This window comes from Cryptomeria japonica, chromosome 10 (genome assembly GCF_030272615.1).
Source record: "Cryptomeria japonica chromosome 10, Sugi_1.0, whole genome shotgun sequence".
Taxonomy (NCBI): Eukaryota; Viridiplantae; Streptophyta; class Pinopsida; order Cupressales; family Cupressaceae; genus Cryptomeria; species Cryptomeria japonica.
Genome location: NC_081414.1, coordinates 796,856,338 through 796,872,661, shown reverse-complemented (window position 1 = coordinate 796,872,661; position 16,324 = coordinate 796,856,338).

Sequence of the window (16,324 nt, the reverse complement as noted above, 5' to 3'; positions counted from 1 at the left end):
AGCTTGGTTACATAATTTATTGAAGTTTCTAATGGCAAGAAAAGCACAACACAGATCCTCATCTTTGAGGAGATTATTGTTTAGGATAAATGAGGGGGGTCTCATGAAGTTTTGTGTAGAAGAGTCGATGTGATCGATAGAGATCATAATTGGGTGATGATCTGAAAGGGTGTAGGGGATAACTGAGTATTTATCTCCATAGTTATCCCTTTGGATCCCAAACACATCTCTATTATAATAAAATCTGTCTGCAATAAATTCTTTTTGAGAGTTGTTGATAGTTACACCAAGTATACCAAACTGAATTAATTTCTCCCTTTCTGCCTGCTACTAGGTCAATTAGTTTCAATTTATTCACCTTCCTTTCCCATTGCAGCCTTTCAACCCCTTTCCATTCAAACCTATTACCTCCACTCTTATCCTGAGCCCTTTCCACCATGTTGAAATCACCCCCCATCACCCAGGTAATATCCTCTAGAGTAGTCAGCAAATTCCAGAGATTGGCCCTTTCCCTATAATTGTTGGGGGCATAAACAGAGCATATCCCAAAGGATTTATCATTGAGGTGAAGAACATTCATAAGGCATGAGCACAAGGGGATTGCCCCCACCTGATAACATGTTTAGACCATTTATTTCCAAGGAGGATAGCAATGCCCCCTTACCTTTAGGGTGACTAGTATGATATGACATTGCATCCTTCCAAATACAATTCAGATCAATTTCTAAGTTAAATCCAATAGCTTTAACCTCTTGGAGAAGAAGACAGTCCACATATTTATTGAAATTCAGGAATCTTTTAACCACATACTTCCTATCTGGGGCCTCAAGACCCCTTATATTCCAGGAAATAACCTTCATGATATAAGTTTATGACTGGTCCATAGATTCCTGAGGGGATTTGAAACCCTCAAAACATTTCAGCCAACTTTCATAATTTGTTAGATTTCTGGCATCAAATGCCATAGTATTGTAGGGTCTACCCCTTTTCCTTCTAGCCTCAGAGATTTTCTCCGGACCTAGTGACTCCTTTCTAGGATTGGAGTTTTTTGGAGACCTCTTTCTTCGGAATTTCTTCCCCTTTAAGTTCTTTAGAAAGGATACCTGGGCTAGGATTAAAAGTGACAATGGGGGAACCAAACTCAAAACTAGTAGAGTTACCATGTTCTTCCTCTTCTATGGTGGCACCCCTAGTCAGTTCTACATTATGGGATTGGATGGGAGTAGCAGTGCTAAGTGCCCCAGCCCCGTTAGGAGCACTAAGAGTCAAATCGGGAGAGTCCCCATCACAATGTGGGCCACCATTAGTATCAACAGTCTCTTGAGAAGCCTTGATTGCTCGGAGACCAGAAGTGTCAAAAGATAGATCCATATTAGCCATAACAAGGGGAGAATTCAGCCCAATTGGAATCTCCATGGTCATAGTGGGGTCTGTGCACTTACCAATGCAATTACCATCAAATTCCATAGTGTAGGACCGAGGGGTGTCACCAAAACAATCATCATACTGCTCGGAAAGAATGGAATGCACTTTCCTTCTAGTCTCAGCAGCTTCTAAGTCAATCTCAACTTTCTGATTATCCAGCAAAATTTGAAGATGATTTCTAGCTTCTGTCGCATTTTTCAATTTTTCTAAGACCAGTTGTTGCGCATTTTTTGTGCATGGACCACTATTTAGAAAGTCAGTGGGTTTAACAGAGTCCACAGATATCCTCAGAGATTCTTGTTCAGAGGAGGCATTTTTTATAGCTTGTTGATACAACTTAATACTCTCTATAACAGGTGTGGAGGAAGGAGTGGTCGGGGGAAGTGAAGATGGGGAATGGGGTGGCTAAGGAGGGGGAGTGGCAGCGGGGGTGGAGGTGGGGTAGGATTTTCCTATTCGCAGGGTGGCATGGTTTCTTTATTGCAGGCTGGGTTAGGGCGATTGGAAGCGCGGGGTCTAGGGTTACGCTTAGCCAAGACTGGACAACCTTTTTAAAAGTGCCGGCTCCTTTTGCAAACATAGCAGGAGTTAATTTCCCCAAGGTATTCAATAGGGCAAATGAAGGATCGATTATCAAAATTAATCTCAATTTTAGAGGGGAAGGAAGCACCCATATTGAAAGCAACCAAAATCCTTGCATCCATGTGAGGCAACAGGGTGGGAGAAGAGTCAATTCTCAAGACTTTACCAATCGGATCGAGGTGGTGAGGGATGCAATTCCACAAAAAAGGTAGGACATTTTTAAAAACGATCCATTTAGTACCAGAGAGAGCCATGATTTCTTCAAAATAAGAATCAATAGACCATTTTATCACCCTAAAACAAGAATTACCAATGTTCCAGAAACATTTATCGACAACCTTTTTTTGACTAACAGAATCATTGAAAAAGATGATAAAGAGGCCCTTCTGAATCATTCGACAAAAACAATAATGTAGACCCATCTTTTTTCCCCAAGTTTCCTGTAACCATTTATTCATGAAAGATCTAGAGGGAATATTTTCAACATCTAGGGTAGCAAGAAAAATAGCAGACTCTTTAAGCCTAGAGACCTCATTTGAAATGACGGCTGACATCGAAGAATTAGGTTTAATGAGAACATGGTTGGTGGTCAAAACCTCACCTTCTTTTTTGCTGGAATCGGATGCAACATGATTTCCTTCCTCGGCTATGAAACGCACTCCTTTTGGTAGCACCACCCCAGAGCCTTTCAATGCCTTGCTAAATGTCTTCTTAGAGCCACCGTTTGTAGATTGATAATTCACATTCCCTGGTTGAGCATTCAACGAAGTAGGGTTTTCAATTTCCATTAACGAAAATTAATGGACACAAGTAAGCGAAGTAAATGCAGGGGCCACCTAGCAAAGTCAGGGAGCCCCTACGGAGTACGGGCAACCTCCAACAAGGACGAGGACTAAAGGAGGTGTCCAAGTTGCAAAGCAGGTTTCACTTTTATTTATTTTTTTATCTAATAATTTAATTTTTTGATCTAATATTTTATAATTATTATCTCACCATTTTATATATAGGGTAATTTAAGCTACACATTTAATTTTTTATATATTTATATTAAAATTATTTTGAGAGGAGGAAAATGAGTTTAGGGTTAATTAATTAATAGTATTATATATGTTATAAATGGTTGATAAGCATAAATATTTATAATTTATTAATCAATATGTATATATATTTTGAATTGTTTATGTCTATTATTATCAATTTTAATATTTATTTATTTGCATTCTATATATAATTATAATGTTGTTTTCTTATCAGTAATTATTATTATTTTTTGTATAATATTGCAGCATCCTAAAATTGCGACACTTGCAATTTTGACTGCATTTGGGTCTTCACGATGGCGGCGCAACGTTGAACCTGAATGGAGACCCTGAAACCTGTTTACGACACCAAAAACTGCATATTTCTGCACCTTGGCCTAATCCCTCCTTGCACCCTATTGTCCCGGGAGGTGGGACCATGGCGCCCAGCGCCCTGGTCCCTGGCCCTATTTTGGGCCCGGTCTCTTGTTGGGCATCGGGTCTTGAAGTTTGCAAATTGGAAAATATTATTTCTAGGTCGGCCTAAGGTCGGGAAAATCAGTCTCTCAACCCTAATTGACAAGTATATAAACTACATTTCCTCTTCCAAAAAAGGGAGAAAAACATATGTGCGCAAGACGCGAAAGCGATATTCAAACATTCAAACATTCAAGCATTCAAGCATTCCTTCAAGCAATTGAGCATTCTAAGTCTCCATTCAAGGCTAGGTGTTGCATTCAAGACAAGGATTCAACCATTGAAGAGGAGATCATTTACAACATACATTACACCTTCGCATGTAAGAATACAAGCATTCTTACAACAAGGTATCAGTACTTGTTTACATTACAAACATTTACATTCACATCATTCTCATTTCTTGGTTAATTCCAAAACTGGGGTTTGACCTAAAGGCAAACCCCTAATCCCTAACCCCCCAATCATCCTCTCTTTTATGTGTGTAGGTTGTAGGTACGTGGCTATAATTGAAGATCTGGAATCCTTGTGCAGAGACGAATAGATCCCCCTTCGTTTTGCGGATTTTTCGGAGGACCGTGTGCACTCCGAGCGCCATCGTCCCGTCAACTTTCGCTCAAATTTGCAAAACAACATCATCTCGACATTTTACTGCTAATTCCAGGTCCGCAGCTTCGTCCCATATCCTTATCTCGGTTTATAAGTGAATCTTTCTTACTTTACATACATTCCTAGTTCAATCATTCTATCTACATTCTTTACAAAAGAGGGTATCCTTGATGTCTTAACCCTTGAAACTCATTTAGAATCTCATCTTGCATTGTGTGGGATTGGATCTTGTGGGTTTCAACCCCTCTTTTGAATGTAAAGTCTCTCCTAAGTGAAAACCATCAACCCTAGTGACCTCCCTTCTCTCTCCTTGGAGTTATGGGGGGGAGAACAACTAGGGTTTGATTTTTCCGCTTTACATTTTGGTGAACCCAACGTGAACATCCTAATTCTGATTATTCATGGTTAGATCTGAAAAATTTGCTTCCTTAATTACATTTTTCCATGTTTGATCTTTTGCAAATTTTAGAGGTTAATTGCATAAAAAACCCTAAAATTTTCTTTTTAGTAATTAAGCTTGTGAAATGTTTAATTGTTAATGCTTGTTTTAGATCTACCCTTCTATTGCAAATTGTCAATTCATATTTGTGCTTTAATTCTGAAAATTAAGTGGTTAAGTGTCAAAACCCTAATTTTTAGAACCTTCTTGATTCAACCTTTGACTGATAATTTCACTGATCAAAACACCTCCAAATCAGCTGTAACTTTGGATTCCGCAACAAAATCACAATATCTTTCATCCCTGAAAATTTGGAAAAAAGTTGCGAGGACCGTGTGCACCCCGAGCGCCATCATCTCCGACATTTTTTTCAAAATTTCGGGAGCTAGATCTTACTGTATTTTTCTGCTAAAATCCAGAATTTTGGCTGATTTTATCAATTCTAACACTTTCAAAATTAAAGTCAAAGTTGGTCTAGTGATTGCTTGGATTAAGGCTTATAATCATTCAAAAAATTGTTGAAATTAAAATTCATATCAAAATTGTGTTCCTTACTGTCCTAAATCTGAAAAGTGTGTTGGCATTCATTCGAAATTTCAGTGCTTTATTCAAATTTTTACAATTTGTGACTTTTGAAATTAAGTGTTTAATTGCGGTAACTTTGATTTCCGCTTTCAAATTTGAATTTTGCATGAAATTGAGTCAACTTTTAAATTTCAAAGCCTGCATTGCTTTCAGTATTCCCTCTAAAATCATAAAATTCAAAATTTCAGTTTCCCTCTCTTGTTCAAAATTCAAATTTTGCATTTTTCAACAATCTTGGTAGGGTTCAATTTTGAGATTGCAACTTTAATTTGGCCTATCTACAGATCATAAAATCACTCAATTTTTTCAGATTAGCTTTAAAATCATCATAAATTTCATCCCTGAAAATTTTGAAAAAAGTTGCGAGGACCGTGTGCACTCCGTTCACCACGGTCCCTGACATTTTTTCCGAAATTTCGGGAGATTGTCCTGATTGTATTTAATAGCTTAAATCTAGGAGATTGGCTGATTTTATTGAAATTTGCTACCTATAAAATTCAAAATCTTCTCTCTCTCTTTAGTGCATGAGCTTTACAACAATAAGCCCTACTTACACTATTCCCGTTAGACGAAGCCTTAGAATTAAGTCTTTCCAAGGTTTAATTACTGAGGAGATGGAACCTAATTTGAATGGCCTTTTTAACGAGGACATGGGTAATTCCTCTAATCCTCTTAATGATGAAGAAGCTCTCCATGAGGTTTCTGTAGAACAACTTTCAAAATTAGATAATCAATTTGATGATTTTCGACAATGGATGTCTCAAGAATACCCTGATAGTGAAACTCTTTCATTAATTGAGGGTCTAAAACGTATGGTTCAAAGTGATAAGAATGGAATTGATATTTTGCGTGGTATTGCACACATTGTGGATTCAAATGTGATGCCTATGAAGAGTTGTGCCGAAACTTTGGGCTATACACAACCTCCTACTCAAATTAATTATTCTATTCCTTTGACAACTCCTATTGCTAGTATACCTACTTTTACATCAAACATAATGACTACTTCAATACAAGACATTCCACCTATGATCACCAGTCATGGGGGCAATCCTTCTTCTTCAATCAACCCTCTTCCTTCATTCAATCCAACTTCCTCATTCATTCCTTCAATGAGTGTTCCTATTATATCTCCACAAATAAACATGACGCAAGGGGGCAATTCATTTAACCATTCCATTCCTCCTTGTAGTGTTCCTCCTTTCCAATCATCTCCTATGACTAACTATCATAGTGTCCCACTACCTTACTCTCAATCAATACCTTCTTTCAATAACATAATACCTCCATCACAATCTAACATGTCTAATATGAACTCTTCGACTGAAGCGACCATTAACAATCTTGCACAAACTGTCTCTTCTTTACAGCAACAAATTGCCTCTATGAATCAATCTAAGTTTAGTGTGCCCACATTTGATGTTGTGAGCCCACTTTCTCTTGACATTGTTCGAGCTATCCCCCCTAAACATGTTGAAATTCCGCATTTAGAGCTTTATAATGGTAAGGGTGATCCTCTAACACATGTTAAGACCTTTCAAACAATATGTACCGATTTTGCTTATGACCAAAGGTTGCTAGCAAAACTGTTTACTAGAACATTAAGAGATAAAGCCCTACAATGGTATTGCTCGTTGCCTTCTTATTCTGTTACTTCTTTCAAACAACTTGCAAATGCTTTTATTCAACAATTTCAAAACAATATAAGTCCTAAAGTTACTTTGATTGATTTAATGCATTGTAAACAAGGTGTTAAAGAAAAAGTGACTGATTTCATCGGTAGATATAAGCATTTGTATGCTCAAATTTCTTTTCCAGTACCTGACAATGATATTCAAAGGATCTTTATTTCTAATTTACAAAAAGATATTAGAGAAAAACTTCTGTTTTCTGAGTTTACTTCTTTCCAACAGTTGTGCGCAACTCTTCATAATTATCAACTGACTGTGAGTCAAATGGAACAAGCAAATCCTATGGCTCCGAGTGATAAGGGTGATAGTAGTCAACAACCACTTGGGAAGTTTAAACCGAACAAAAAGTCCATTAAATTCAATGAAAACATCATCAACAACAATGTGAATGCAACATCAAGTGTGCCTCCTATTTCTAAGTTTTTCAGGAAAGAAAGAAAGTTTACTCCTTTGAATGAATCATTGCATAGCATTATGAATAAGTTATTGGAACAAAATGTGCTTACTCTTCCTCCTATAAAGCAAATAGATCCTGCAAAGATTAACTCACCCTATTTTGATAACAAATCTTTTTGTCAATTTCATCGTCATCCTGGGCATGATACGGAAAAATGTTTTGCTTTAAAGGGTAAAATTCAAGATTTGATTGATAATAATACTATCTCTGTTTCTGGTGTGAATGATAAAGGCAACACATCTGTAGCTCCTCCTAACCAAAATCTTAAGATTTCTACTGATCCACTAACTTCTCATACCTCTAATGTGGTTGAGACTAATGATTCCTCTTTCTCACCTGATAGTCTTGTGTCTATGACTCCGAATGTGATTAACTTTGTGGAACAGTAGAAAATTCCTAAGGAACCTTCCATCACATTTGATTCCAGTGAAACTATCAGGGCACCTGATGGTCCTTTATATATAGTTGCAAAAGTCAAGAATACACCTTGCCGTGGAGTGCTTATTGATCCTTCTTGTATGATTAATGTCATTACTGAAGAATTTCTTTTTACTTTGCAATTGAATCAAGTGATCTATGACAAAACAAATGTGGTTGTGAAATTATTTGATGCATTTTCTTCTCCTGCAATTGGTTCTATTACATTACCTATTGAGGTCCATAACAAATCCCTTGATGTGGACTTTGCTATTATTCCATCGTCTGAACAATTTCGTGTGAAGCTAGGCTATCCTTGGCTATCTTCCATGAAAGCTATTGCTTCTCCTATTCACAAGTGTTTGAAATTTCCCCATAATGGTGAAGTTGTTACTGTCAATCATAGTCTCTTTAAACCAGCTGAAAGAACTTCTAGCATTCCTATTAATTATTGTTGGCCTAAACAATTCCAATCTCTTCCACCGCGGAGTGATCATCTTTTCAAATCTTATCAAAAGTGGAAAAAAGATATGATCCTATCTCTAAGTGAACCTAGAACACCCAAACTTGATATTCCTATCATTCTTGAGAAGGAAGTTCTTCTTTTGAAAGATAAAACTAATGTCTTTCCTCAAGAAGATTCCCAACCCATCCCTATGAATGTGATTATGCCCATATCTAATAAACTTTCTAAAAGTAGACCTATACCTCCTCGTCATGATGGACTTGGTCTCCTTCCTAAACCAAATATTCCTCCCTTATATGGAGCAGTTCCTCCTCCTTCCTCTTATGGAGAGAAGAGACCTTCCTCTTCTCCTATTATTCAACCTAAGAGACCACAACCTAAACACCCAAGTGATAAGGATGAGAACATTCCTCCTCCTCAATCTTCTCAACTTCCTACTAAGACTAGACGAAATCGTTCTACACGTGAACGCCGATGAAAGCTTCGTCTTAGAGCTCAGGCAGTTGCTTCTCAAACTTTGCAATCCCCAAAAACACCTTCAGCTAGTATTATTCCATTTTCTCCTCAGCTGAAAATTGAGCCAAAATCTCCTAAACATAAGGTGCATGATGGTCTTGATCCTGTGCGAGTTAAAGATCCTATTTTTATAAATCTTGATGATGATATAGATGAAAATGTTATTCATGATGAAAATGTTACTTCTATTCATTCTGATGGTCAATATGAATATGTTGATGTTGATAACCATTTATCTAACGACTTTTCTAAAGCACTTATCCTAGCTCCTAGATAAGAACAGCGTGGCTTGGAACATGAACATAGCCCTTGTTTGGATCTTGTGATAGCTCCATCTGCTGTGTTGGATGTTCCTCCTCTAGCGTGTTTCCTGCCTTCCTGAAATATTGATCAGCAAGATCGGGGGGTGGATGATGTGCTAGACTAGTTTCATTAGCATAGCAGACTCTCTCCTCCTCTCTTGATATCTTTTGTTACTTCTGCTATGTGTTATTCTCATTCTTCTATTTGTTGTCCTTAGTGTTGCCTACTTGAGGACGATGCAAAGCATTGAGATCTCTTTTGGTCTCTCTCTCATGTTGACTCAAAAGACACATATGTTCCCTTCTTCTAGGTGACCTTCCTTGATTGGGGAATGAAGAACAATTATGCATACATACATATGATATACATGAATTATCATATAGCATACTGACCCTGAGGAAAGAGAAGTCACCTCGTGCTTTGTGTTTTGTGTCTATTATCCTTGGGCTTATCTCACACTTGGGGGCTAAATCCTTGTGATAACGTGCTCCTTTCCCTTCTCATTTCTTATATGTATCACTACCTTAAAGCAATCACCCCCGATGAGGCATGTGCGATCACTTTAACGTAGGGGGGCATACACCCCGTTCATATCTCTCCAAGATACTTGAAAATTTCTTGACAAATTTAGCTTTGCCTTGAAAATTTTTGATATTTTTCTTGCATGACTTATAGTGAGGGAACCTTACTACTGACAGTCATGGTTCTCCCTCGTGATCTTCCCTTTTAATTTGTCAATCAAAGTCGTAAGATCCTTAGTCCACTGGGGGCTTGGTGTATCTTGCCTCCTTGACGTGGTGAAAGTTTTTCAATATTGTTTCCTTGTACTTTACCGGAAGTATGGGCGTACGCTTATACTCCCACTAAAGTGGGGGATAAATGTAGCGTCCTAAAATTGTGACACTTGCAATTTCAACTGCATTTGGGTCTTCACGATGGCGGCGCAACATTGAACCTAAATGGAGGCCCCGAAACCTGTTTACGACACCAAAAACTGCATATTTCTGCACCTTGGCCTGATCCCTCCTTGCACCCTGCTGTCTCGGGAGGTGGGACCATGGCGCCCAGTGCCCTGGTCCTTCAGGACTAGGGCGCCCAGCACCCTGGTCCCCCAGGACCATGGCGCCCAGTGCCCTGGTCCCTGGCCCTATTTTGGGCCCGGTCTCTTGTTGGGCATCGGGTCTTGAAGTTTGCAAATTGGAAAATATTATTTCTAGGTCGGCCTAAGGTCGGGAAAATCAGTCTCTCAACCCTAATTGACAAGTATATAAACTACATTTCCTCTTCCAAAAAAGGGAGAAAAACATATGTGCGCAAGACGCGAAAGCGATATTCAAACATTCAAACATTCAAGCATTCAAGCATTCCTTCAAGCAATTGAGCATTCTAAGTCTCCATTCAAGGCTAGGTGTTGCATTCAAGACAAGGATTCAACCATTGAAGAGGAGATCATTTACAACATACATTACACCTTCGCATGTAAGAATACAAACATTCTTACAACAAGGTATCAGTACTTGTTTACATTACAAACATTTACATTTACAACATTCTCATTTCTTGGTTAATTCCAAAATCGGGGTTTGACCTAAAGGCAAACCCCTAATCCCTAACCCCCCAATCATCCTCTCTTTTCTGTGTGTAGGTTGCAGGTATGCGGCTATAATTGAAGATCTAGAATCCTTGTGCAGAGACAAATAGATCCCCCTTCGTTTTGCAGATTTTTCGGAGGACCGTGTGCACTCCGGGCGCCATCGTCCCATCAACTTTCGCTCAAATTTGCAGAACAACATCATCTCGACATTTTACTGCTAATTCCAGGTCCACAGCTTCGTCCCATATCCTTATCTCAGTTTTTAAGTGAATCTTTCTTACTTTACATGCATTCCTAGTTCAATCATTCTATCTACATTCTTTACAAAAGAGGGTATCCTTGATGTCTTAACCCTTGAAACTCATTTAGAATCCAGTCTTGCATTGTGTGGGATTGGATCTTGTGGGTTTCAACCCCTCTTTTGAATGTAAAGTCTCTCCTAAGTGAAAACCATCAACCCTAGTGACCTCCCTTCTCTCTCCTTGGAGTTAGGGGGGGGAGAACAACTAGGGTTCGATATTTATTTATTTGCATTCTATATATAATTATAATGTTGTTGTTTTCTTATCAGTAATTATAATTTTTTTTTGTATAATATAAATATTGGTTACATAAAAATCAAATGGATCTATTTATCACTATTGCATAGTCAATGAAAAAAGGAAAGAATCTCATAAAGTAATAAATTCACTATTCAAGCACTATTGCATAATAGTAGTAATATTGTCCAAATATGAATATTATTTCAATAGTACTATAAAAATGCCAAAAAAATGATAGAACAACAAGGACTCTCGACACCACATTTAAAGGGTTTAAGGTTTAAGTAGGTAATCCATTAGTGTTCACACAAAGTGACAATGAGAATTCTCATTGAAATAATGTTAACAAAAATTATAGGTCCTTGAAGAAAACCAAAACCATGTTCTATAGAACAAGTGGAAATAGAACAGTGTGTAGATAAGCCTAGAGAAGGAAAACACGACTAGGGTTTAATTTGCAAGGGATTTGAAGGAATTTGAATGGTGGAGATAAGTATTTGCACTACAAATAGTATGAATCAGGCAAAGGAAAATGCAGCTAATGTTTAAAATGCAAGTGCTAAATCCAACAGTAGTGTTGCACAATAGGTTGGAATGGTTTGTGACTACCACTTTTAGGCTTTTTCCTCTATTGGGTAGCCCTAATGTAACTTAAAATGGTAGCCAAGCTTGGGGGAGAGATTTTTTGCTCTGAGCAGGAGGAAAAAAGGGAGAAAAATAAATCTAAAAATATAGGAAATGGCTTGCACGATATGGATGGCTTTATGGATGTAACCATGGAGAAAGAGACCCCTGCCACGAATGTCGAACCAGATGTACCAATGCTAGATGACTAGCTAGGTAAAACCCTATAAATACAAATATCAGATGACATTGTTTAGGTTATATCTGAATGCCAAAGTAGAACTGTCATTTTATTTTTCTTAATGGGAATCCCATCATAATGGAATTTTACAAATGGGCTAGATTGAATTGAAGAAATTGAGGTTGGGACATTGAAGCCCTAAGAGGCCTTGGGAAAGGGTATGTGTCATGCATGTTTGAGTCAAAAGACCATGCCCAAGTTGTTTTTCAAATTGTCACTTGGGTCATTTGTGGACAAATTTGCTACCTACAAGCCTAGACCTTCAATTTTCACCTTGAAGGCTCGTTTTGCTCACATTACCTCATGTGAGTTGTACTTCCCTTCCTTAATTTGGCCTTTAGGCTATTTTTAAAAGATATTGTAGCCTAGTTGGATAGAGCTATCTGGTGCAAATATAATGCTGATAATTTTGTAAGCTTAAGAGTTCACTGACAAGTTTGTGTGGAAATAGACCTAAATAAACCATTGCTAGGGAATATTAAACTTATTGACCTAGGGTTTGAACTAGATCAACTATTAGTCTATCTAAACATTCCAAATGCATGTTTTTACTTTTGAAGAGAAGGCTACCTAATTTGTGATTGTCCTATTTGGAGAAACAATTCATCTCAACCAGCCCTTAATACTTCATCATCTAGTAGCCATATGTCCTCTCCTTGTTGTTATGTTTCCCATTCTAATGCTCAACCCTCTTCTTCCCTTTCACCTACCATTAACAACACTTATCTTTCCTCTTCTGCCCCCAACAGTTTTTTTGAAGGTCATAAAGAGTTTTCCCCCTCTTTTAAGGATGCAATCATGACTAATGATTGGATATTTGTAGAAAGAAGAAGGAACTTAATGTCTCTTCCCCTCTTTCTTTATCCCATTCTTCATCACAAGTTCATTCTCCTCCTTCTTACCCTTCCTCTCCTAAAGTTCATCCTTATTCTCCTCCCTGAAATTCTTCTCCCCCATCTCATTCTCGTAGCCCCTCCCCTCCTTCCTCTTGCTCTCCTCATCATTCCAAATATCTTTCTTCCACCATTAAAGATCGTGCAGCCAAAGTTTTAGGATTTAATCTTGACAATAGTTTCAGTGCATTGGCACAAGATGATAACTCTTCTCATTCTTATGAATTATATAATACTTTCTTGGAATGCACAAGAGATTTATCTCCCTCCTCGCAAGTATAAGTGAAAGAGATGGTTATGAAATGTCAGTGAGATGTGCTATTCCTCCAAGAAGTTCAAAACAATAGCATTAAACTTGAGGCTTCATTATTCAATGTTTGGAAAGATGTCACTTTTTTGAAATCTTCCCATAATGATAGTAAAGGGGGGTTGTTATTGGACTTGCTCCATTGGTTTCTAAATATATCATTGATAAAGGTGAGGATCCTTCTCATAGTTATGGTTGGGCTCTCATCTTTATTAGTAGTCAACCCCTTGGTTTTTGTTCAATTTATTCTCCCCATCTTGCAAAAGATCAAATTGAGTTATGAAATTGGGTGTCAAATAACATTATGAATGTAAATTAGATAATAGGGGGGTATTTTAATATGGTTGAATATCCTCATGATTATAACTAGTCCAAATAGTTTAATCTTAGCCGTGAAGAATTTGATGCTTGGTTATTTTGCAAAAATTCCTTGGGAGTGGTCGATCCTATTCATGAAAAATTTTCTAGCCATTCTAAAAACTAGTTTACCTGGTCTGATTGTAGATTGGGAGAGGAAAGGAAATTGAGTAAGTTGGACAGGTTGTATATTCCCCCCCCGCCCCCATACCACTCCTCCATGATTCTATCGAATAAAGTGTTTAAGTGGATTTTTCTGCCACACTTTTCGATCATTATCCCATAATTTGCTATATAAGTTTTTCTCAAACTCTAAATATTGACCACTCCCTCCCTTTGAAATTAAATGTCTCCCACTTAAAGAATCTATCTTGCTTAATAGCCCTTGTGGAGATTTGAAATTCTTTTCTTACACTAGATGAAGGAGAATCATGGATAGATTGGTGGTGTTGCCATTACTTAGTGCACTCATTTCCTACATTCATTTAGCAAAAAAAAATTGGCTTTGCAATGTAAACGAAAGGAAAATTCCCTCCAAGCCAAACTCGTTCAAGTAATAAAACTCCTTAATGATCATCCTAACAATGTTAGAATTCAAACTTCCAATGCTACTTCAAAAGTTCAATTACGTAAAATTGAAAATTATAAAGGGTATGGGGCTAAAATTAGATCCAATCTTTACTAGATAAAAGAAGGCGTAGACACATAAATCTGTCCATTTTAATTAAATGAATATTTGCTATTTATTTGATTAAAAACCCACCAGCCATCAGTTAATTAAATTAACATTTAATTAATTCATCCTCAAACATTCTCCTATTAATTAAATAAATTATTCAATTTATTTTAATTCATTCATTAAACCAAATTCACCATCAATTAAATGAATAAATCTTATTTATTCAATTTAATCCCCTTTCATCTTTTAAATAAATTAAATAAAACATTTATTTAAATCATTAAATCCCCCCCAACTTGCATTCTCCTAAAAATGCAACTTGCACCTATTTGTTGAAATAAATGAATTTTATTTTAATAAAAATCTTATTTTCCCTCACCCACCAAACCCACTTGCAATCCTAATCCCCTTCTAGACTCTTCTAACCCCTTTATAATTAGCCTAATCCATCCCCTAATTATTGTCACATTCCTAAGTAACTTGGAGTCAGTTCTCAAAGACTCCAAAGTCTTTGAAAAGCATTTAATGCTTTATGTGTCCAACAAGCTAACCTATAAAGTCTTCCATGACCATTAATGGCTCTTACATAACCATTTATGGTTAAATCCACTTGCACCCATGGTTAGGGACTTTGACCCCTAAACTCAACCCTCGTGTAACCCATGTGTCCCCTCAAGCATTTATTGCTTTGACAATGGTTATCCCCACTAACTCTTGCACAAGAGTTTATCTATTGGATAAAGACATTATTTATTGGATAATGGCTTTATTCTTTCAACTCAACATTAACCTTACCTCCCAAGTTAACCCTTAGGTCATGTCAAGTATTTAATACTTATTCCCTCTCCTCTCAACCCATCTCATCTTGACACTTGTCAACATGGGATTGGGTTGAAAGCCCTCTCATGGATTGAATATTTCAATCCCGACCCTTGTTGAGATTACTCAATCTCAACCCTCCATTGCTCCATTTTTCCTATAAATAGAGCCCATTTCTTCATAATCTAGATCCTAAAAACTTGTATGCATTTACATTATAGTCATTTTTAGAGAGCATTTAGCATAAATCAATCATATTCACTCTTTTGGTTTAAAATCAACACTATCTAATTAGATAATCTCTCATTTTTAGCTTTAATTCACACTTGCATAGCATTTAGATTAATCATTTTCAATCTTGAATCTCAATAAGGCATCCATAGTGCAAAAATCTACTGAGAGCTACATTAATTTGGAACTTGGAGAGGAGAGGAACAAGGGAGGAGGAGCTACAAGCATGGTGAAAGGGATTTGGAGATGTCTTCTTGCATTTGTTTTCATAGTTAAATGCTTCATTATGTTTTTAGTGTCTCTCTTTGTATGTATGCTTAGATTAGTCTTCGGTTGATTAACACTAACATTTCTCTTTGTTTTTTGTGTTTCTTATGTGTTATATGACCACAGGTTCTTGTCTAAGAACCTCCCATTTTGCAAAGCATCAGAAGGTAATAAAGGAAAATGCTAATTCCTTTTTTAATTATCTCAATTACAAACATAAAAAGGAAAGAATTGGATGAGGGATGAGTTTGATATTGTAGCATCCTAAATTGTACTCACCTATAATATTATCCTCACTTAGGCCTCACTTGGGTGTTTCATCTTCCAAGGCTTGATTGCAATACTGATTCTACTCACAGCACCCATCTACTTCACATTTTCATCAATTTTTCATCTTAGCCCCCAGTTTGGAGTCCTAATTTCTAGGACCAAGACATACCACACCCTGGGCATCTAAAATTGACCCCAAATTGGCTCCCTCCAACAACCATCTTTGGTGAGCATGAAAAATAGCCTCGTGTCAGTGTTGGAGATTGTCGGTAGTATGCTACAAATATGTGCTTGAGAGATATCTGAGAGATGTGTTGTCATTTATGTCAACATATTTTTGTCTATGATAATGATGCAGTAAAGTTCAATGAGTTAGTTTGTTCAGCATATTGAAATTCAAAGTTTGTGGATTAAAGGGTTTGTATATGATTGTTTGTAGTTGTTTCAGTTCACGTTTCAGAGGTCCGCATGCAGATTTGATTGAGTTATGGATATCTATGTTGCGACTAGTTTT